Source organism: Emys orbicularis, chromosome 9, assembly GCF_028017835.1.
Source record: "Emys orbicularis isolate rEmyOrb1 chromosome 9, rEmyOrb1.hap1, whole genome shotgun sequence".
NCBI lineage: Eukaryota > Metazoa > Chordata > Testudines > Emydidae > Emys > Emys orbicularis.
The window spans coordinates 32,062,564-32,085,351 of record NC_088691.1 but is presented as its reverse complement, the minus strand read 5'-3'; positions in this window follow the sequence as shown (position 1 = coordinate 32,085,351).

The window sequence follows — 22,788 nt, the reverse complement described above, 5'->3', positions numbered from 1 at the left end:
GTTCGCCGCTCCAGGCCAATGGGAGCTGCTGGAAGCTGCGGCCAGCACATCCCTCGGCCCGCGCCACTTCCCGCAGCCCCCATTGGCCTGGGACGGCAAACCGCTGCTAGTGGGAGCCGCGATCGGCCAAACCTGTGAACGCGGCAGGTAAACAAACTGGCCCAGGCCGCCAGGGTGCTTACCTTGGCGAGCCGCGTGCCAGAGGTTGTCAACCCCTGATGTAACCTAAATCTCCCTTGTTGCAGAATAAACCCATTACTTCTTGTCTTCTCTTCAGTGAACAAGGAAAACTATTTGATCCCTGTCCTCTTTTTATAACAGCCCTTAACATATTTGAAGTATTCTTGATTCACCAATTCAGTCTTCTTTTCTCAAGATTAAGCATGCCCAGTTTGTTTACTTTTCTTCATAAATCAGATTTTCTAAGCCTTTTATCATTTTTGTTGCTCTCCTCTGTAATCTGTCAATTTCTTCCACATCTTTCTTAAAACATGGCACCCAGAACTGGTCACAGTACACCAGATGAGGTGTCATCAGTGCCGGGTAATGCAGGACCATTACCTCCCGTGTCTTACATGAGATACTCCCGTTAATACACCCCGGAATGGTATAAGCCATTTTCGAAACTGCCTCACATTGTTGACTCTCTCGTTCAATTTGTGATCCTCTATAACCCCAAATCCTTTTCAGCAGTACTACCTGTAGCCACTTTTTTCTCCATTTTGCAGTTGTACATTTGATTTTTTTCTTCCTAAATGGACTACTTTGCACTTGTCTATACTGAATTTTGTCTTGCTGATTTCAGCCCAATTCTCTTACTTGTCAAGGTCCTCTTGAATTTTAATCCTATCCTCCAAAGAGCTTGCAACCCCTCCAAGCTTGGTTTCCACCACAAATTTTATAAGTATATTTTTCACTCCATTATCCAAATAGTTAATAAAAATATTGCATAGTACCAGACCCAGGATTGACACCCTCCACCCTCCCATGGGACCCACTAGATACATTCTCCCGGTTTGATAAGTAATATTTAACTACAAACTTTCAGCCAGTTGTGGACCTACCTTAGTAATTTCATCTAGACTGCTTTTCCCTCATTTTGCTTATGAGAATGTCATGTGGGACTGTCAATAATCTCACATAAAACAAAATATATATCACATTTACATCTTTCCCCCAATCTACTACGCTAGTAACCCTGTCCAAGAAGGAAATGATGTTGGTTTAGCACGATTTGTTCTTGACAAGTCCATGCTGACTATTCCTTATAACCCTATGATCCTTTAGGTGCTTACAAACGGATTGTTTCATAATTGTTCCCGTATCTTTCTGTGTATCTAAATTAAAGTGACTGGTCTATAATTCCACATGCTATCTATCCAGTGGAAAGTAATTTAAATTGGGGGTACCAATATTAGTCATCTAAAGTGTTCAAAGTAAGGTATTAATATGACTACTATTAGAAGTCTTACAGTAGAGCTTAGAATCCCCAACTGAGACCAGGCTTATGTGTTTATACAGTAAATAGGACAAGAGAGCTTATGATCTAAATAGACAAGAAAAAGGGGGGGTGAGAAAGTATTATCCCTGTTTTACAGATGGGGAACTAAGGCGCAGAGTGTGTGTGTTGAAAAGATAGGTGTGTAAGCAAACTCCTGTGCCTACATGGAACCCTATTGATGTCAATGGAAATATGCATGATTGTCTAAGTAACTTGCTCAACATCACACAGGAAATATGTGGCAGAGATGGATAGTATCTTTACCACCCGGCCACCTTTCCTTTCTAGACCAGCCTTATGCATATATTACATTGAAATCACTCCAAGAAATTGAAGTTGATTCTATAATCCAAGATCCCTTTCTTTTTCTTGGGGAGTGAGGGTGGGGGGGAGGGGGAGGAGAAATTAGTCAGAGTGGAGGTACAGGGAAGCAATGCAGAAGGTGGAAAATTCCAGGACACCATGGGGATGTTCCTAAAGAACACAAACAGGCTGGCAGAGGGCAAATGTAATATTGGAGCACTTAAAATCCATGTAGAGAGCTAATGAAGCATTGGAGAAAGGGAAGTGCATGGAGAAGCCTGGAGAAATGCAGACAGGAAAGCTTCCAGATATCACTGGAGAAGGTTCCAATATAGAAACCAAAACTCAACTTGCCCCAGGTTACTCACTGACTCAGCACCAGTCCACTTTAAAATACAGGTCTCCTGACTCTATTGCGCTGTAAGTGGTACAGATGCTCCCTCTAAACTAGTTTAAAGAAACCTATAATGCTACCACTAAGGTCTTACCTATTGCTCTACATTTGTAGATCTCAAACTCCTTTACCAAGGAAGTAAGTACAATTATCCCAGTTTTCCAAGTGGATAAATTTGTGGGGGAAGTCACCCAGCAAAGTCACCCAGCAAATCCAAACCCAAAGTCACCCAGCAAATCGGTGGCAGAGCATAGGATTACAACCCATATTTGAGCTTTACAGAGTGCGCACATTGAGCCAAATACCATTTGAAACTGAGGTGGTGCATATGTTATATATGCTCAGAATAACAAAACAAATAGAAAACAGAGAGATGGTCCAATAGTAAAAATATTATTGCAGCCATGCAACAATAAAAACTTTGATTTCGAGCAAATTTAGAATTGCTAAATGGGGTACATTTTTGTACATGCTGCACAAGGACCCAAACAATCATTGCTGGTTATTAGTTGGAATTTCACACTTACCTGCTTACTACTCTGCAAAGTTACCCAAGAAGTGTAATACACAAAATCAGAGAACTTCAGGTGGAAAAAAAGTTCTTTATTAAGCACCAGAATCTTTGTCTATGCAGTGAAAATATAAAGTAGAGAAACAGTTAATCACAGTTTTCTAGGGCCCTATCCAATTGATGATATCCTGTGGATCATTGTAGCTATAAAAGCTGAACATTTCTTATTTTGAAAGGTATATTTATCTGGTCCTCAGTAACCACCTAATTCCCATTTAGGAATGGATGTGATTTCTTATCTTGATAAGCTGCTCTGCAACTCTGTTGCACAGAACAAGGCTTCTTCACCTTACTCATCAACTCTGCCATTCTCCCAAATAACTGGTTTGTATCTGAGCCTTGGAAAGCCAAAGCTGCTTGCTGCTGGATTTAGGCCCAGCATTGTTTTTGTTGTGGTTTTGGGGGCTGTACTTAAGGATAAAACTTTTAATCAATGAATGTCACAGGTGGTTTGAAATTATGTTATTGTTGGGGGACCACTAGGCATAGCTACCAGGTAACTCGGGAGAGTGGAAGACCAAAGTGTCGATGAAGCTCTTTTGCTCTGGGCCTATCTGCACCCCCAAACCCCATCTTGTGAACTCTCACCTACTTCTGTGCTCGCTGCTTACAGGCTTTGTAGCAAGCTGAAGCAGAAATGTAAGGGTCAGCTTTTCTAGCAGGCAGACTGCTGTAAACAGGCCTTGCAAGGCCACAAAATAAGCAGGCGTATGGAAACTTTTCTAATTGTAACTGCTAAAAAAGGGAGGGGTGGGAGGTGTAAAAGGAAGTAACAAACAAAGGCTTACACAAAGACTGCTTAAAGTATAAAAGGTAAAAGTTATTTGTATTTGTTGCACTGAATTTAAAACATGCTGGTCTCCTAGTGCCATTTCAGAGCTCTGAAATAAACTTGGCTTGCTTTCTCCCCTCGGTGTCTTTATTGGTGCCAAGCACACCGGGCAACGGACCATTTAAAGTCCGCCTCGAGCACTTGGGCGGTAACAGTTTTGGCGTCCCTGGGTGGGCTCGAGGCTGAAATTTAGCCTTGCCCGGATCCCTCCTGGTGGCCGACGGATTACGACGACGACCGACGCCCAGCGCGCACCGGTGACTTCATCGGGGGCCTCGGCAGAGACGTGGTTTGCTTGACCCCGGAGGGCACAACGGTGCAACGCACACAGACAGTGGAGAAGCAGCTGCGGGTGACAGTGGGGAACCGGTCCCGTCGATAGGGCGACGGACCGTCGATAGGGCGACGGTGCAGAACCGGACCCGTGGATAAGGTAGGAATAGTCCAGTGGGGACTTTATCTGTCTTGACCTGGGGACGCCCAGAGGTCTACCTGTTGTGACTTGGGGACGCCCAGAGTCTCCCTCAGTATGGGGCAGGGACAGAGTACAGCCGGCAGGGTACAGTGTACACCTTTAGAATGCATTCTGGTGAACTGGAAGGTGTTTGGATCTGATCAGTTGATTAAAAGTAAATTGAAAAGGTTCTGTACAGTTGATTGGCCTCAGTACCAGCTGGAGTGCCAAGAAAGGTGGCCACCGGAAGGATCACTTAATTACAACACGATCCTTCAGTTGCTTTTGTTTTGTCAGAAAACAGGTAAATGGAATGAACATCTCTATGAGTATACGTTTATGGTGTTAAGAAATAGGACTGATATTTTGCTCAAGTGCCATTTGACTCCGACAGGCTCGGTAGTATTGGCTGCTAAACCCCAGAACCCTCCCACTGTTGTAATGCCAGAATCGGTGTCCCCTTCGGCTCCTCCACCCCCACAGGCTGTAGAGAGTACCCCCCCCGTGGGATTGTATCCGTTGATTACTGAGAGTGTGGTAGCCCGTCCAGAAACACAGGAACGGCCAGCACAGATAGGGTCAGTGTATTCTTCCATAAGTCTGACTGGGATGATTGTAATGTACTTATGGGAACCCTGTTGTCTGAAGTGGAGCGGAATCAGGTTATAGCCAAGGCTAAGCGAAGGAAGACAGAGAAGGCATTTAAGGTTTAAAAGGGAAAGCTATTGGACTCCAGAGGTTGTACAGAGTGGAATCCTCAGAAGTGAGTGTGCTCATCCTGGTTTGTTGCTTCAAAGCTCTGTACAGAAGTTATGTTACTGGAAAGGTGTATGATGGCAATGAGTATGTGTTAATGGTTGGAGGAAAGGTGTATAAGTGAAGAGTGGAAGGTTCCTTTGGAAGTTAGAAGAAGCTGAGAAAGGGAGAAGAGGAAAAAGCACAGAATGAGTTAACTGAGAGGAAAATACAGCTGGCCTCAGTCCAAGGTCAGTGTTCACAGCCAAGACTTTGCTGACAACCAAGAGGAAGGGGGGCTGAATGTGCCCAAGCAACTGAGATCAGCAAAATACTGCAAGTCATAATGAGGACAACAGAAGGGTTAAAAAGGCAGTTTTGTTGGACTGTATTGGCTCAAGGATTTAAAAATTCCCCCACTCTGTTTGGACAGGCTTTGGACAGAGACTTGGAGGAGTGGGATAATTCAGACAGAGCCCGCCTGCTGCAATATGTAGATGATTTGTTAATTGCTGCTGTGGGTCTAATCCCTTGTTTCAGAGCTACTGTGAGTCTCCTAAACTTTATTGGATTGCGAGGATACAGGGTATCTCAAAGCAAAGCCCAAATTGCTCTTACAGAGGTTCAATATCTGGGATTTCACATCAGGCAGGGAGAGAGACAGCTCTCAAACGAAAGAAAGGAGGCTATCTGCCAAGTTTCCATCCCCAGCAACCCTAAATGGCTTAGGGCATTCCTGGGCATGGCAGGCTTTTGCAGAATATGGATTCCAGAGTTTGGACTGTGGGCTAAACCTCTGTATGAATGTGTTAAGGGAGCGGATCAAGACCCCTTTCACTGGTCCCCAGAAGCGGACAGGGCATTTCAGTTATTAGGTGCCTGGAAGCGTCCTGTAGCATACTTTTCTAAACAACTGGATCAAGTTTCAAGGGGATGGCCAGCCTGTTTGAGGGCGGTCGCAGCTACTGCTCTGGTGCTTGGGGAAGCGGAGAAACTGACACTGGGAGGAGCTGTGCAAGTGTATGTTCCTCATATGGTCCGAGCCTTGCTGGACACTAAGGGGGGTCTTTGGCTCACACAGGCTCGGGTTGCTCGGTACCAGGCAAAGCTGTTAGAGAATCCTGAAGTCACCCTGCAGATCTGTCCCTCCCTTAATCCAGCTACACTGCTACCAGAGACAGAAAACCAGGAACATGACTGTTTAGAAATCATAGATGTTCAGTATTCTAGCCGCCCAGATCTAAAAGATCAGCCACTCCCAAATGCTGACTTGGAATGGTATACAAATGGAAGTAGTACTATTGTGGATGGGCAAAGGAGGGCTGGTTATGCTATTGTGTCTCTTCATGATACCGTGGAAGCTGAGAGTTTACCGGCAGGAACGTCTGCCCAGCTTGCTGAACTAGTGGCCCTGACCCGTGCCCTCGAGCTGGCAAAAGACAAACGGGTTAATATCTTTACTGATTCAAAGTATGCTTTTGGGGTATTGCATGCCCACGCTGGTTTGTGAAAGCAAAGGGGAATGTTAACAGCTCAAGGCTCTCCGGTCAAGCATGGGTCTCAAATTCTCCGGCTTTTAGAAGCAGTACAACTCCCCTCAGCAGTAGCAGTGGTGCATTGCAAAGCCCATCAAAGGGAAGATCAAGATGTAACCAGGGGCAATGCCAAAGCAGACAGGGAAGCTAAGCGAGCTGCTACCCTGAAATCACCAACAAAGGAGAATGCCCAAATGCATGCCCTCATCCCATCAGTGGGTGAGCTTGCAGCCCCTCAGTACTCCCAAGAGGACAGAAACCTGGCTGACAGTCTTGGTCTCCAGGAAAAAGAGGGATGGTTTTATTCCACAGAGGGAAAAATCCTCCTGCCCAAGGGCCTGATTCGACCGGTGTTGCAGAAACTGCATCAAACCACACACGCAGGCAGAGAGGCTCTCACCCAGCTCATGACTAAATATTTTCTAACCTCTGGACTTAAACCCCTAGCATCACAGGTACAAGCTGAATGTTTAATCTGCCAAAAAAATAACCCACGACCAGGAGTAGCAGTGCCACCAGCCACCCTGGAACCTACCCCAGGCCCAGGATTGGTGTGGCAAATAGACTTTACTGAGTTTCCCAGGACTCAAGGGTACAGGTACCTTCTTGTTTTAGTGGATCGATTCAGCGGATGGCCTGAAGCCTTCCCATGTCGCAACAACACTGCCAAAACAGTGGCTCTTAAGTTTGTCAAGGAAATTATTCCTCGCTTCGGCCTCCCCCAATGGATGGAATCTAATAATGGAACACACTTCACATCTCAAGTGGTTCAAAGGATATCAAGTGCTCTGCAAATCCCCTGGAAACTCCACACACCCTGGCGACCACAAGCCAGTGGAGTAGTGGAACGCACAAATCAGACGCTCAAGAGACACCTCTCAAAGGTCTGTCAGGAGGCCTCTCTTAAGTGGCCTGATGCCTTACCCCTTGTGTTACTTCGCATTCGTGCTCTCCCTAAGGGTAGGATAGGGCTTAGTCCCTTCGAGATTATGTTTGGAAGAGCATGGCCTATGAATGGTACCCCAGTTCTGGCAGGGGAAATGGAAAGTGGGGTATGGTTTCTTGTCTCAGTATATGTGCCCTCTGTCTGCTGTTCTTTCTTCTCTTCACAGGTACACCAAAGATTCGCAGCCTCTTCTGCTGGATACTCCGGTCCACTCCCTGCAGCCTGGTGACTCCGTTCTCGTGCGGACCTGGAAGGACGAGCCTCTCCAAGAGAAGTGGAAGGGACCCCACACCGTCCTGCTTGTCACTCATACAGCGGCAAAGGTCGAAGGACACAAGAACTGGATTCATCACTCTCGACTGAAAGCAGTGCCCGCTCCTAAACAGTGGACTGTCCAGCCTGTGGAGAAGACTGCTAACGACGATTTGGGACTTAAGCTTTTATTCAAAAGACAGTAAGGATCGCTGGGAATGCGTTGTGATCTTTCTGAACAGTCACGGCATACTCCCCGCGAAAACCCTGAGCATTGGTTTTATTTTCTCACAGAAGGCGGACCTGGCCTCTGTATTTGGTCTTGTTATTTTTGACTTGTTTAGTGTCAATAATTCTTCTTGTCTTCTGGGTATTTGGGTTTGTAATAACCCTTTCCCCACAAGCCACCCTACAGGACTCACAAGGTAACAAGGGAAGGGCTAGTTATGGTGAAGCCTTTTGGGTTTGTGGTACTAGTGCCTACAAATGGCTTCCTAATAGTTGGCATGGTAGTTGTTACAAAGGCTATCTTGCTCCTCCCCTCCGCATTCTGCCCAAGGCTCCTTCAGGTCGTCCCAGGTACTATCGGTCCTTAAGAGCTACCTTAGAACCCATCAGTGAAGGAGACAGGTTTGGGATGATAGCCCTCCCTTCCTATGGGGTGGGACGACTAGCCCAACTTTACAGAAGACTATCTAAATTTCTCACCCAGTTTGCCAATGATACCCTAGCCATAGAAAAAAGCATAAGTTCTGAGCTGTACCAGCTTCGACTGCTGGCTTTGCAAAACCGACAGGCCCTAGATTATGTGTTAGCCTCACGAGGCGGGGTCTGTGCCCTTATTGGAGAAGAGTGTTGTACCTATGTCCCAAAGTTTTCACAGGACATTAACAAGCACATCTTGTCAGCAGAACGGGCCTTTAACCAGTGGAAGGCCCAGGAAGGGGAACCCACTATTTTGGATTCCCTTTGGGGTTGGATACCTGGTTTAGGGGAACTAGGGGATGTAGGGGAAAACATTGTTCGCATCTTGCTCACAGGTGTGGTAATATGTTTTGTTCTTGTTCTTTTGCTCATTTGCTGTAAAGTGCTAATATGTAAGATTTGTACCTCTCCCTCCCCAGAGGTTCCTTTATACCCTCTCATTGATAATCCTGATTGTATGGAGCTTAATCGCATTTTGTCTTTAGAGTATAAGAAAACTCTGACAAAGGTTTGTTGAGTGTTCTCAAAGGAGGGATTGTTGGGGGACCACTAGGCATAGCTACCAGGTAACTCGGGAGAGTGGAAGACCAAAGTGTCGATGAAGCTCTTTTGCTCTGGGCCTATCTGCACCCCCAAACCCCATCTTGTGAACTCTCACCTACTTCTGTGCTCGCTGCTTACAGGCTTTGTAGCAAGCTGAAGCAGAAATGTAAGGGTCAGCTTTTCTAGCAGGCAGACTGCTGTAAACAGGCCTTGCAAGGCCACAAAATAAGCAGGCGTATGGAAACTTTTCTAATTGTAACTGCTAAAAAAGGGAGGGGTGGGAGGTGTAAAAGGAAGTAACAAACAAAGGCTTACACAAAGACTGCTTAAAGTATAAAAGGTAAAAGTTATTTGTATTTGTTGCACTGAATTTAAAACATGCTGGTCTCCTAGTGCCATTTCAGAGCTCTGAAATAAACTTGGCTTGCTTTCTCCCCTCGGTGTCTTTATTGGTGCCAAGCACACCGGGCAACGGACCATTTAAAGTCCGCCTCGAGCACTTGGGCGGTAACATTGTTATCTCCAGGGCTGCATCAGGACATGATTATCCCTTCCAAAAGACCTCTAAAGAATGTACATAATGTATATTGGTATAGTTTATCCCTCTGACTGAATCATGGCTTTCACACTCAAGGGAAATGCAACTAGCCAGAGCTGGAGTTGGTATGGATCTTACTGCTTTGTCAGTGGGGAAGAATAATGTACAGTAGTTGCCAGAGAAGTGTTCAATGTTTTGCCAAAAATTCAGAGCCTTCAAATTTATTGGAGAAGGATGAGAATAGGGTAGCATTGCTGATGAATGAAAAGCTAGAAGGGTTTAGGAGTCAACTTGAAAACTAATGTTTAAGGCTTCTTAATGTAGCATAATACTGTTTTTATTGTTTTGTGTTAGATTATTGATATTAGGGTCAAGGACATAAAATATGAAGTGTTGAGTACGTTGCCAGGCATCTCTGTCCTCTAGCCAACAAGCTGGCATCTTTGTGCAGAAGCATTGGGTTGTTTCTGGGAACTAACTTGCACTGAATGCACTTTTGGAGACTACAAAGGATGTAACATGACATCCTGATGTGAGAGCTCAAATTGCTAGCGTAACAGCTCAAATGTAAACATTGAACTTCCTCTTTTGAAATTGAAATAGGTCAAAAAATCCCCAATCTGTCCAAATCACTGAGAATGTTGGACATTTAAGCAACAGAAGGTCAACTCACTTCAGTCCATCCAATGAGATGAAAGTTGAGTTATTCAGGGAGCAAATCAACTAGAAGTGTTTAAAGTTGGTGTGACACTGCATTGGGTTGCAATATGTATCTTTGTGGTGCAATGTTTGGGTTTTTTTTTTTTTAAGTAATGATTTATATATGACTGTGTTCTACTCCATGGGGGAGAGCTACCACAGCAACTCCAGGAATGAAAAACTCTGTGTGTGTGTGTGTGTGTGTGTGTGTGTGTGTGTGTGTGTGTGTGTGTGTGTGTGTGTGTGTGTGTGTGTGACGGGGGGGAGGGGAGGAAGAGGTTAAGGCAAATAAGCTAGGTTGTGTGCCCTCAGCCTCCCCCCCCCCACAAGAGACACCACATCTCAGTGAGGCTCACATATACCAGCTGAACCTGGATTCTCCAGAGACCGACAAAGGACTTTTGGATAAATATCCTGAGTTTCCCAAAGATGGCTTTTCTCCTTGTTAATATCTTCCAATGTTTAATGACCTTGTTTCAAGAGGCAGGATGACCTCATATTATTCTTTCCCTCCTGGGGTCTTCCCATTCCCTGCTGATTCCTATGCAAATTGGGCTGGCATTGATTTTGATCACACCTTGCTTAATTTATTTAGCTGCCTTCCCTCCTGTCTCCATCTACCTGTGTAAGGGAAATCCTGTCTCTCCCTTTCTTTGGCCACAGACTGTAAAGCATAATATCAATGTGTGTCCATAAATCCTTATGTAATTTTAATACATACAATTCACAATGATATCACCATTGTCATAGATTTTCATAGAAGACCTCACAATGTGCACTTTTATAATATAGTAATATTGTATACAGTCAGTCGATTCAATTGCTTATCACTTGAGGTTCAGCCTCCCAGTCTTTATAGACTAGTAAAACTTGGCAATGTATTCTTCGAAAAGTAAAACCCAGACCAAGTATCTCTCTCCTGCTGGGTATAGACACCATGCTATCTCCTCCCCCATTTGCTTGATAGCTTTGTTTACCTAATATGTAAACAGACTTTCATTGGCTTTGCCTGATGACCGGGGTCCTCAAAGAAGTAAATACACATTTCTTTGCCTAGGGCAGACCTGTTTGCCACTGCCCCTGATGTGGCTGGCTTAACAACATTTTTGTTGTCATTCTAGCATATATCTAGAACTCTTAATACACACCACATACATACATCATGCAAGAATATTAATTATCAGGAAGTTATTAATTTTCCAATGACATGACATGACACCTTTTAGACACAGATTATAACCATAGTGAGTTGTGGTACATTCAATTGGCCAGGCCAGATGAAACTCATTACCTGATACCAGAAAACCGCCTGCCCTCTGGCACTGGCATACTCTTAAGGTTACACTGCCCCTGTTACAAAGCTGCAGGAGGGTTAGCCCTTGGCTGATCCAGAGGCAGCAGGTCAGAGCCCTTTTTCCTGGACAGGGCATCTGCTACCATATTTTCTTTCTCCTTTGTATAGGAGAAACCAGTTTTGTCATCTTTTTTTCTGTTTAGCCTCCAGGACATAATATGAAAGTATCCATAATTTCACCTACAGAGTTGTTACATGCACTTTAGAGTGACACTACTGACCAGTGTGGTGGTGGTTTTCAAACTATATATTATATGTTGCCTTTTAAATAAATATGACACCAGTGTGTGAGAGGTATAATGAGCATGCCAGGCCTGACCAGAGTTGATGGCACATCTTAGCCCTGGTCTACACTGGGGGAAGGGGGAGAGGGGGAATCGATCTAAATTACACAACTTCAGCTACGTGAATAACGTAGTTGAAGTTGACGTTCTTAGATCGACTTACCGTGGTGTCTTCACCACGGTGAGTCAACTGCTGCTGCTCCCCGTCGACTCTGCCTGCACCTCTCGCGGCGCTGGAGTACAGGAATCAACGGGAGAGGGCTTGGGGGTTGATTTATCGCATCTAGATTAGACGCGATAAATCGATCCCCGCTGTATCGATTGCCGCCCGCCGATCCGGCGGGTAGTGTAGACATACCCTTAGTGAATCATGAATGGGTCTCTGTATCAAAACTACATTATGGAAAAACATAGTGGTGTGGCAATCTTTATTACAGTCTAGATATTTTGTTCAAAGCATAAACTAATGCACATTTTTATACTGAGGAGATGGGGATGTCAACAATTCATTAATTGCAAGCCTAGCATATTATAATTTATGGAAATAAGAGTTTATCTTTTCAGAGCCACAAAGTGCTACTGAGGGCCTACTGGCAAAGATACAGCACTGGTGCATGAACTGTAAATTTGCAAAAAAGGACTGGATTGTGTACTACACATATTCATTATAATCTTTATTGGGTGGGAGAAGGGAAGGCAAATATGAATTGATGCTATATGTACTTGGAAAATACAGTTTAGAACTTTGTCTTTTCTTTTAACCTTATCTCTAGTGTTGTGGCACTATTACGAGATGCAGTAACTTGTTAGTGAGTTGTGTATTTCAGATGCTTGAAGCATATTTTCAATGACTTTTTTTAAGTTGACATATTTCATTTTTTATTCCCAACTGCTTAAATAAGTCTACTTTTCCCCAAATAGTTAAATAGTATTGCAAATACAGAGAGTTGAGATCAGGTCTCCCTGAAAAAAAGTTTTACTTCCATTGTAACAGAATACATGCATATGATTTTATTACTCAAGCAATACAAAATGCTAATGATAAACTGCTGTGAGACACTTATCTAAGTAAAACACGCTATCCTTTGTTTTAAGTGTATATTTATGGTTTTGGGGGGCATCAAAGGAACTAGAGCATATGGAATGTGTGTTAAATAAAGCTGACATACAAGTTGCAGCGTACATCTTAAAATTGCAGGGCTTCCCACAGAAATGTTAAAAAGAGGGTGGTAGTTTTTTGTTGTTTGTTAGCATGAAGAAAGTCTTAGTCAATATGAAGTTGTTGAAACGAGAATATACCAAGTTGCTGATATTTACGTTCACTGCAAGCTTTCAAAGCATTGTCAGAGTGCTCATTTCTGAAATTTTGAAATTAGAAATGAAAATCATCATTTAATCAGCTAGAACTATTTTCTTTTCTTTTACAAGAAAGGCTTTTGGAAAGACTTTGAACTGTTTTTCCTTTTTTGTTCTAAAACAGAATATAAACTATCTAACAGTAAGTTACAAATAATTGCCATCAAACAACCTGAAAATAAATTATCTCAAGGTGATTGATCCTGCTTTGATGAAGTCTGTTCTCAACACTTCCACTGATATGTGCTATAATTAATCTAATTTAGGAACTGAAGTAGAAGGTTGGAGGATATTTTATACTGTATAGGAGTATTTGTAATTGTAGTTAATACTATCAGTTCTTGCTTATTGTTTTGTTAATGGTGGAAACCTTATAAGTTTGGCTGCAATTCTGCAGTACATTCCTATTTAGTAAAATATTTAATATGTGCCTAATAGCTTTAATGAATAGGTGGGGACTTAAGCAGTTACTTAAATGCCTTCCTGAGGGCAAATGTTGCCATTATTGTAATATAAGGGAGATATTACATTTTATTATTTTGTCTTTAAATTTTTGCTTCCAGTGGTCAGTGTCCAAATTTAGTTACAGTTATAAATTTCCTTTTAATCTCAATATGCAGGAATCTGTTACCTATAAGACATAGAGCTAAAGACTGCCATCCATACATTCACAACCTCTCATTGATATCCTTGAGAGTTCACTCTGTGGATCACAAATCCTGTATAATAGAAACTGTGATGTGAAGTGGTAGCATCAAACTGATCTTCCTATTGTAAATCCTAAAATTGTCACTGTCTTGTATATAGTTTACATTTAATCTATTTCTCTGTATTTTATTAAATAGCCAAAAAGTGAGTTAGTCTCCCAAAATTTAGGAGTAAATTAATGAGGAATAAATAGATTTCACAGGAGGATGGGGCAGAGAGGGAGAGACTTTGTCTTATTAAAATTTGGATATTTTCATTGTAGGAGTATATGAATATATATTATGATATAGACTTACATTAACATTCTACAGTAATTGTATAGTAGTATCAGAGCACAATAAGTAAAATGTGCAGTGTCTGTGGTTGAGTTTTAGGCTGTCTGCTTGCTAAGACCCAGGAAAGGATGCAGAGTATATACTGATTTATACCTGCCTCTGGAGATTTCCATTACTTGCATCTGAAGAAGTGAGGTTCTTACCCACGAAAGCTTATGCTCCCAATACTTCTGTTAGTCTTAAAGGTGCCACAGGACCCTCTGTTGCTTTTTACAGATTCAGACTAACACGGCTACCCCTCTGATACTTGATCATTATGGCTGTGTACTTTGTTCATTATCAAAATGTTATGGGGCAAAATATTATCAAAATTATCTATCTGACAGTTTTTATTTGAATCATAGAATCATAGGGGTAGAAGGGATTGCAAGGATGAGAGATGCTGGTTAAAACTCTACCCCGACAAAACTGAGGGTGATGCTTGTGGTTAGGGAAAAGTGTTATGAAAGCTTGTTGCAATGAAATGCGTATATGTGGAATATTTTCAGGTGAAATAGTTCTAGAAATAGAAATGTCTCTGTTTCAAATGAAAATATACAATTGCCTTCTTCAGTTTTTCTGGATAATTCACTTTCTTTGGTCTTGGACGTGGAATTTACCAACCTCAGTTATCCATATTTTCTGACATATTGGAGGTATTCAACAATGAAATGATCCAGAAACTGCAGCTGTTAGAGAATATATTCATTCTTGTTTGCTGGCTCCTGGGACAGAGGTGTGAGAATCAGAAATGCTCACTCTTGGTGATCTACGCTGGCAGATAATATGCTATGTGGTACAATTCAGGGGCTAGATATTAGTATATAAATAATACTTTATAATAATCTTAAATATGAGAACCAATTCAGGGAATTGGTTTGCTATTTAATGTGAATGCTAACAAATCCGTAATATTCCGTTTCATCTTTGATTATTGAAGATATGAAGTAAACAATGACTATATTGTCAGAGCCCAGTCTCCCTTTGTTATGCACACAATTGCTTGTGCATGCTTGTAAACTAACAGTTGTATGTTCAACCTTTACCTTAGCACCCATCCGCAACCACATGTTAAACTATTTAAAGGATGCACAGAGATGTTAGCTGTTATATGGGGTTTAAAGAACCAATATTAGCCTAAATAAATTATAGTTAATTCAGCAACTGAATAGATCTCCCCTAGAGGAGGAATAGCAAATGATGCAAAATAGCTCTTAGAAACCTCAAATCACGGCATAGAAAGAATGTTAGGATGAAACAATTAGGCTGTTTCAGAGAGTTAAAAGCGGAGGAAGAAAACATTGAATTTAAGGTCAGAAAACCTGAAACTAAGCAAAACGTAGAGGTTATCAAAATGTTTGTATGAACCCCTGACAACAGAAAAGGGTGTTTTTTCACAGCTTTGTTGCCTGGACTGTAATGTTTGGCAAATTAACCATTTTCTTACAGTAAGAGATTAGAAGCAAGTGTAAAGTGATTAGGTTATTATTTTTCATAAAAATCTGAATATTTTCAATTGTCATCAGCTTCAATCACACACACATATTTTATACAAATACCCTAGCAAAAAATATTCAGAAACAATGATTAGTGGTGAGGATTTGGATATTATCCCTGCACAAACATAGATTCTACAATATTTATTTTTTTCTTTAAATATCTGGTATTTAAACCCATTTTACAGCCAAATTTCCTCTTGCTTCCAAAACTGTCTCCAGGAATGTATTGTCTTGTGATATGCCTCATTGAGTTGTCAGGTCCATTTACATCACATTACTTGATGTGATGGCTCGTATGACTGAACTGACATGATAAATGTTTTATCCATAAATAAGTCTACATTTTAAAAGTTTTTTTTTCTTTGTGCTCAGTGAGTTTATTTTGAAGTAAGAAACAGAAGCATTGAAAGAAAAATAACTAGTAACGGTGTCAAGGTGTATTGAAGAAGCCACCAATTAGTGCATTTAGGCTAGATCCTCCTGAGCCCTACCTCACCCACACAAGGGAGTTACATGGGGTAAAGATCGCTAGTACTCTCTTGCATTGACTACCTCTACCATGGATAGCAGTGCTAGAGGGAAAACCAAAGGGGACATCCTAACTGGATATTAACCCAGTATACTGCATCTGTCACAAAGGTTCGGTATAATTATAGGGTAGACACCAAATACAATGCAAGTCCTGATTTTCAGTGGGAGTTGTAGATACTCAGCAACTTAGGCCACAAAAATAAAAATTCCAGCCAGCCAAGTACACATCAGCCAACACATCAACCAACAACACCCAAAAATCTGACAAGGGCAAATTTTGAAACTTCTTTGACAAACTCCCTACCCCACAAAATGATCAACCTACAGTTAGTACAAACAATGCAGGAAAATAAGAAGCAGCTAGTGGCAAAAACTGGAGAAGGCCAAAAAATGGTGAATAGACCAACTGAAATAAATGCGACTTGCAAGCAGTGTAGAGGGATAAAGTAGTGTCTTGTGCACGAGTTTCCTACTGTTTAGAAAAGAAAGGCTCAGATAAGGCATCTAGCTGGCCAGATGTCAGGGAGCTCAAAAGGAGGCAGGAGATGAGGCATGGAGAACAGTGGAATGGCTGAAGACTTTGTGTATTTCCACATATGCAACTACGTGGAAGGAGGTGTGGCAAGGATGAATGCAGAGAGCTGAAGCCAGCACATTGTTCCTCTTTATCTCTACAATAAATAAAATTATGAAGCCCTTAAATACTCTGCTTCAGATGGGTATGCTTCCCTCCAAGCACCCTTCCCCCCCAGAAGCTTCAACCCATTTGGTTCTTCTTTGCTTAACCAATGTAGTTCTGAAAAACGTCCTAAACACTTTTAAAATAGTTCTTCTGTTACATCGTTGGCAGACGTGCATGATGGTGTTATATGATTTTAAAGGTTGCATAAGCATTCGTTTGGAATAGTCTGTGTGATTCACTAGTGGTCTTGCAAATATTACAATTAGAAAGCACTTAAATGAATCGTTGTGATATAGTGTAATACAGGATGAGCACTGTAATGTGTGAAATTCTGCATTGGCTTACTTGGAGTATTATATTCTTGCAAGAGGAAGGAGGAGGACAGAAATGGTTCCACAAAAAGTTCAAAGCAAAGGTTCAAAGCTTGGCTCTGATTAATTGTTTTTCTCCCATCTCAGTTTATTCTGTATTGCCCCTGAATAAATACTGTAAAAAGAGTTTAAGAACAAAGGGAAAGTCACAGGAAATTATCCAGGTCACTTCTTTTGCTTTTTCTATTCCTCGTTAGGTGAGAGAACACAAAACATTATTAGGATATCTCACTGTTCATTATGAACTCATGAATAGAATAATTTCCTTATTCACACATCTCTACAAATTACCTGCTTGATTTCCTGTCATCTAAAACTACAAATATGTTTAACAAAGAAAATAATGGAATCATAATAATTACTGCAGCCATTACAGTAATCTGCAAAGCTCATTGGTTTAATTGAAAGCTGATTACTTCAAAGGGAAAGGTCTGGGTTGCATCAACCAGAAAGTATAGGGGAAAAGTACTTGGCAACTTCATGTTCAAAACTTCAAAGTAAAGTTTAGAAAGAAGGTAGGAGCATATATATATATATATATATATATATATATATATATATATATATATATTCAGTTTATTTATTTATACATATTATTTATATTTGGTTTGAATATTTTTTCCATAACTTTTTTGTTGTTTTGCCAATATTATTCTAAGTTTTGTTAAAAGGATTAGCAAAAACAATAAAAAAGTTATGGAAAAATGACCTAATTCTGCCTTCATCTGCAGATATGTGGCTTCCATTACGTCTTTAGGAATCCTACATGCATATATCATGACCGAATACAGCCTAAAATATGCAAAGGCTTCACCCTCCAAGGTCCTGAGTAATCTGCCCCAATCCAATATAGCACTGTAGCCTGTGCTGAACGTTAAGCACATGAATAGTCCAATGGATTTAGGTGATTTGCTGATGACCAGAGGCTCACCACTGCAGGATCAAGCCCTAAATGCAGAAGTATGAATTCTTTAAAATACTATCTTACTGTATTTTTAGTAATTCAGAAGGACAGGTGTCCATAGACATCAGCGTTAGTCCTGAACTTGTACTTTGAAAACCAAAATACTGTCCTTCATAAACATTTTAAAATCATGCACACCTTTCCTAGTTAAACCTTTTGTTAGCATTTCCATTGTGTAGATCTATTTTCTGGGAACTACAATGACAATGACCATTTGCCTGAGACTTAAACTTTGTTAGGTCTCAACCACTTAAGCCAGTTCCCAATTGCTGATTGAGTTGATATTGCAGCCCTGGCTGGCTAGTTGCAGCCCTCCTGAGTTAGGGGTTCTTGGTGAATACTGACTAGAGCTGTGCAAGTAACTGACCTTTTTTGATTTGGCCACTGAAACAAAAAATATAAGGGAGAGGGGCTATTGTTTTGATCAACCTGAAACACACTTTTTTGCATCTTTGGCAAAGCTACATTTTAAAAAAATAATTTAGATTAGAACACAATAGTTTGTTGGGGGGGGGGAGTTTAAAATGTGGTGGTCTGGGTTTTTACATAAAATTGAGGGAAATTCCAAAATGAAATGTTAATTTTTGATTCATTAAAAAAAAATATCATTTTGGAAAACAAATCTCTTCTCCTCCTCCTTGCCCAGTTGCTGCAAAATGTACCCCCCCCCTAGATTAATGATTACAAGTGTCAAAATTAACTTTTGGTACATGGGATTTTGTTGTGTACCTCAGATTACCTGATGGTTATGCAGATTGTCAGAGTAAATTGGTATTTTGACTACAATAACAGATGGTATGGTAAATTTAAGGCTTGTTTTTTTTCACAGGATCATTATTCTGGGTGGCTTCTACTGGCATCTGAAGTTAGTTAATCTTTGATGGAATTGGAATTATGGAATACTGGGAGATGGGGTATTGCTTTTTCTTTTGAATTAGGCATCAAGCCACTTTTTCATGCTGAAGATGATGGAATCTATAGGCATGCCTGAATTCTCATTGCAAGGTGTAGGGTTTCCTTTTGCAGTACTCTGCAAGGGGGTTGCAGGCTTGTTCTTGGAATTGCATGAGCATAGGAGAGCCTTGTGTTTCAGCAAAGTGTTTAAGCTTTCAGTAGTTAGAATGTTCAGAATCTGAAAAATAAAAGAAATGAGCTAGGCCACTGACAGTTTAGGATAGTTGTTGCTTCATATCATTCCCTGCTTTGACACTTAAAAACCATTCATTTCCATAGCAATTAGGAACTAAGAGGCGGACTCCTCTTCCGCCGGCCGCCCCCCTTCCCTCAACCTGTGAAAACATTTTCCCCCCAGTGTGCACAATACAAGACCTTTGATCTTCTGTCTTTTTCTGCTAGGGAGTTGTAAAAGAGCGAGTGTAGTATGCAGTTGGCTGCAGCTAGGGAGAGTGGGGAGTACTCTTTCAGTAAGGGTGTATTGGGTGGGCAATTTCATTAGCTCTGTAGCTTTTTGACTGCATAGTAGATACAGAATTCCTCTGCTTCCGAAAAATAGAGCTAATGTTAAATATTTTCTCTACCTTTTTGAGGACAGTATGAATGTGAGGCTTCGTCTTTGAATATTTACTCATTAAGGATCACTGGCGTGGCGCTTCCTGATGGTCTCCAGGAATTAGCTCCTTCCAGCCTCGGAGTGCCTCCTGCTGGCCGGTTTCTCCCTACCTGTACCTGTTTCCTCATCTCCACAACCTCTGGCCCCGTGTACCTCCCAGAGACCCTTACCTTGGGGTGTTGCTCCCACACTCTGGGTCTCCCCTCCCAGGGGAACCCCCTCCCCCTATGCCCACCTTGCCTCAGTGTCTACTGCAAGTCGTCATCTAGCCCCCTTTCTCTGGGGCAAACTGCAGTCTGTAATGGCCATTCATAATTGGCAAGGGGGTTGGACCTGCTGCCTTTCTAGCCCCCAGCTGTCTCCCTGCAGCCCCAGTACCTCCTTAGGCCTTCCTGCCAGGCCTCAGCCTGGGAGGTAGCCAGGCCTGAGCTCCCCAGCTCAGCCTGCCCCTTCCCCAGCACTGCTCTGCCAGAGGTACCCTCTCCCAGGCAGCTAGGTCCTTCTCACTCCAAGGCTGGAGTGAGACTCTCTTGGCTCCTTACTCACTGCCCTCGTATCTGGGCCAGCTGTGCCCTGATTGAGCTGGCCCACCTGTGGCCAGCTACCTAGCTAGCCTTCCTCAGCTGCTCTCACTCTTTTTATCCCAGGAGCGGGGTAACTGCCCTGCTACATGTATGTTAATGTTTCATTGTAACTGTGCCTTTAATAATTTAAATCCCAAAACCACACACTTAAGTAACACTAAAAGTCCTAATTAAACAAGCAGAAATATGAAGCTGAGTTTTTTGGGAAAAAACCCACTCTTCTCTATCTATGGTCCTTCTCTCTCTGCCCTTTCCTATACAGAGTCTTAGATGAACTATGGAACACCACAAACATCAGCTTTGATATCCAACTATGTGTCATCTCTGGTAGAAATAACAGGAGTACTTGTGGCACCAATTTGTTAGTCTCTAAGGTGCCACAAGTACTCCTGTTATTTTTGCGGATACAGACTAACACGGCTGCTACTCTGAAACATCTCTGGTAGAGATACTACAAGGTATTGAGGTGGTGTGGTGTCTGCTATAAAGTAGAGGATGCTTTGGGGGAGGGGGGGGAGAAATAACCTGGATAAAAATGAATTAAACCAACTCTGTGAATGAGTTAGGAGTTAACCAGAATTCTGCTCAGTAGAGCACTTGTCAATGTTATTTATATCAATTTCTAGACAAAAATGTAATAAAATGAACACTCTAAGAATAAAAAAGAACATTACGTACCCCTCAGGCAATCAAAATTCCCTGACTTTCTCCAGCAGAGTTCTTTAGAGCTCACATTGATAATAAAGTTAAACAATTCTTTGATCAGATTTATCAATTTTTGATCCCTTACAGCATTGTGATTTAATGCTCTGCAAATTCAGTTGCACAGAATTGCATCACAGTTTGGTACTACTCCCATAAACGCAAACACAGCATCCCTGTAGCTGGGTCAACTGGAAATAAGAGTGCAAAATATTGAGAGAGAGAGAGAGAGAGGTCACTCTGGTGGGCTCTAATGAACGTAAAATAATGAATACACTTTCTGCTTATGTTCCAATTGGACTTCTGCAATGTAACATCAGAGTCTAAGAGAAATATGTAATGTTTTTTAAGGGTAGAGGGATCAATATGGCCCAGTCCTACAGTTATTTTCTGTGCACAAAGAATAGATGGAGATTTCTAGTCAGAATTAACAGTATTTTAGATTGTAAATTACGAAGTGGGATGTGGAAAGAGAGAAACATACCGGCAGCCTAATTCTGTACTCAGAAATGTAAAGCAGAAGGTCTCTCAGATTCATTCATCCCTCTCTTGTCCCATTCTGCGGAAGATTCCAGATAATCACTGTTATCTACCAAGAAGCAGTGAGGCAAAGAATAGTGAAAGGTGGAGGAAAGATAAGGGTGGGCCACATCCCCACAGGTAGGGTTACCACACATTCCGATTTTCACTGGACAGTACTGAAACTACATGTACTGTACTATGTCAAATTGAGACTGTTCGCATCCTAATCTTGATTAAAAGGAACTTGGTGATGTTTCAAAGCCCTGCTGTGCATGCATGGGGCTAGGGTAGATCTGGGGATAGGTTCATTAGTCAGTGGTGGCCGCTAAGTAGTGGAATCCATAGGGTGATGGGAGACCTTGCCACCAGCTGTCATCACATAGTCACCTGGCAGCTGGGTGGAAATCCAGAGCTGGGTTCTTTGACTCTTGACTGTCACATGATGGCAAAGGTGGTGTTTCCCTGCGGGTGGGAAGTGGGAAAGAGAGAGAACAGAATGAGTTGCTCAAAAGGGGCAGAATGTGGGGGAACTTAATTCACTAACACTGTCAAGCTAATGCCTGCACTAGAAGTAAATCCATACCTTTTTTTTTTTAAAGTTTAGGGTTATAAGAAGATTTCTCTTTCTCTGCTCCTGGGTGGCTAGTTTCCCTTTGACTTTTCTCTTGTTCTCCCTCTCTTGCAGCAGAAGGTTCCTGCACAGACATTGCATCTTTGTGACTGTATGTGGCTGCCCTTCCTGCTTCTCAGACCTATCCAGTGTCTGGGCGTGCTACTCCTGTAACACTCTGTGTCAAGCTAGACAGTGGTTTCTTCAGAGTGAGCTGATGCTGAGGAACTGATCCTGAAGGATGACTATTGCATAGAAGGGGTGGGAATAATTTTCCTGCAAGGGAATTCGGAATTATTTTCATAGAATCATACAAGATACATGGAAGAGACCTCAGGAGGTCATCAAGTCCAAGCCCCTGCTCAAAGCAGGACCAACCCCAACTAAATCATCCAAGCCAGGGCTTTGTCAAGCCGGGCCTTAAAAAGCTCTAAAGATGGAGATTCCTCCCAAGAGGGAGATTACACCTTAGGTAACCCAGTCCAGTGCTTCACCACCCTCCTAGTGAAATAATTTTTTTCCTAATAGCCAACTTAGACCTCTCCCAATGCAACTTGAGACCATTGCTCCTTGTTCTGTCATCTGCCACTACTGAGAACAGCCTAGCTCCATCCTCTTTGGAACCCCCCTTCAGGTAGTTGAATGCTGCAATCAAATCCCTCCTCACTCTTCTCTTCTGCAGACTAAATAAGCCCAGTTCCCTCAGCTTCTCCTCATAAGTCATGTGCC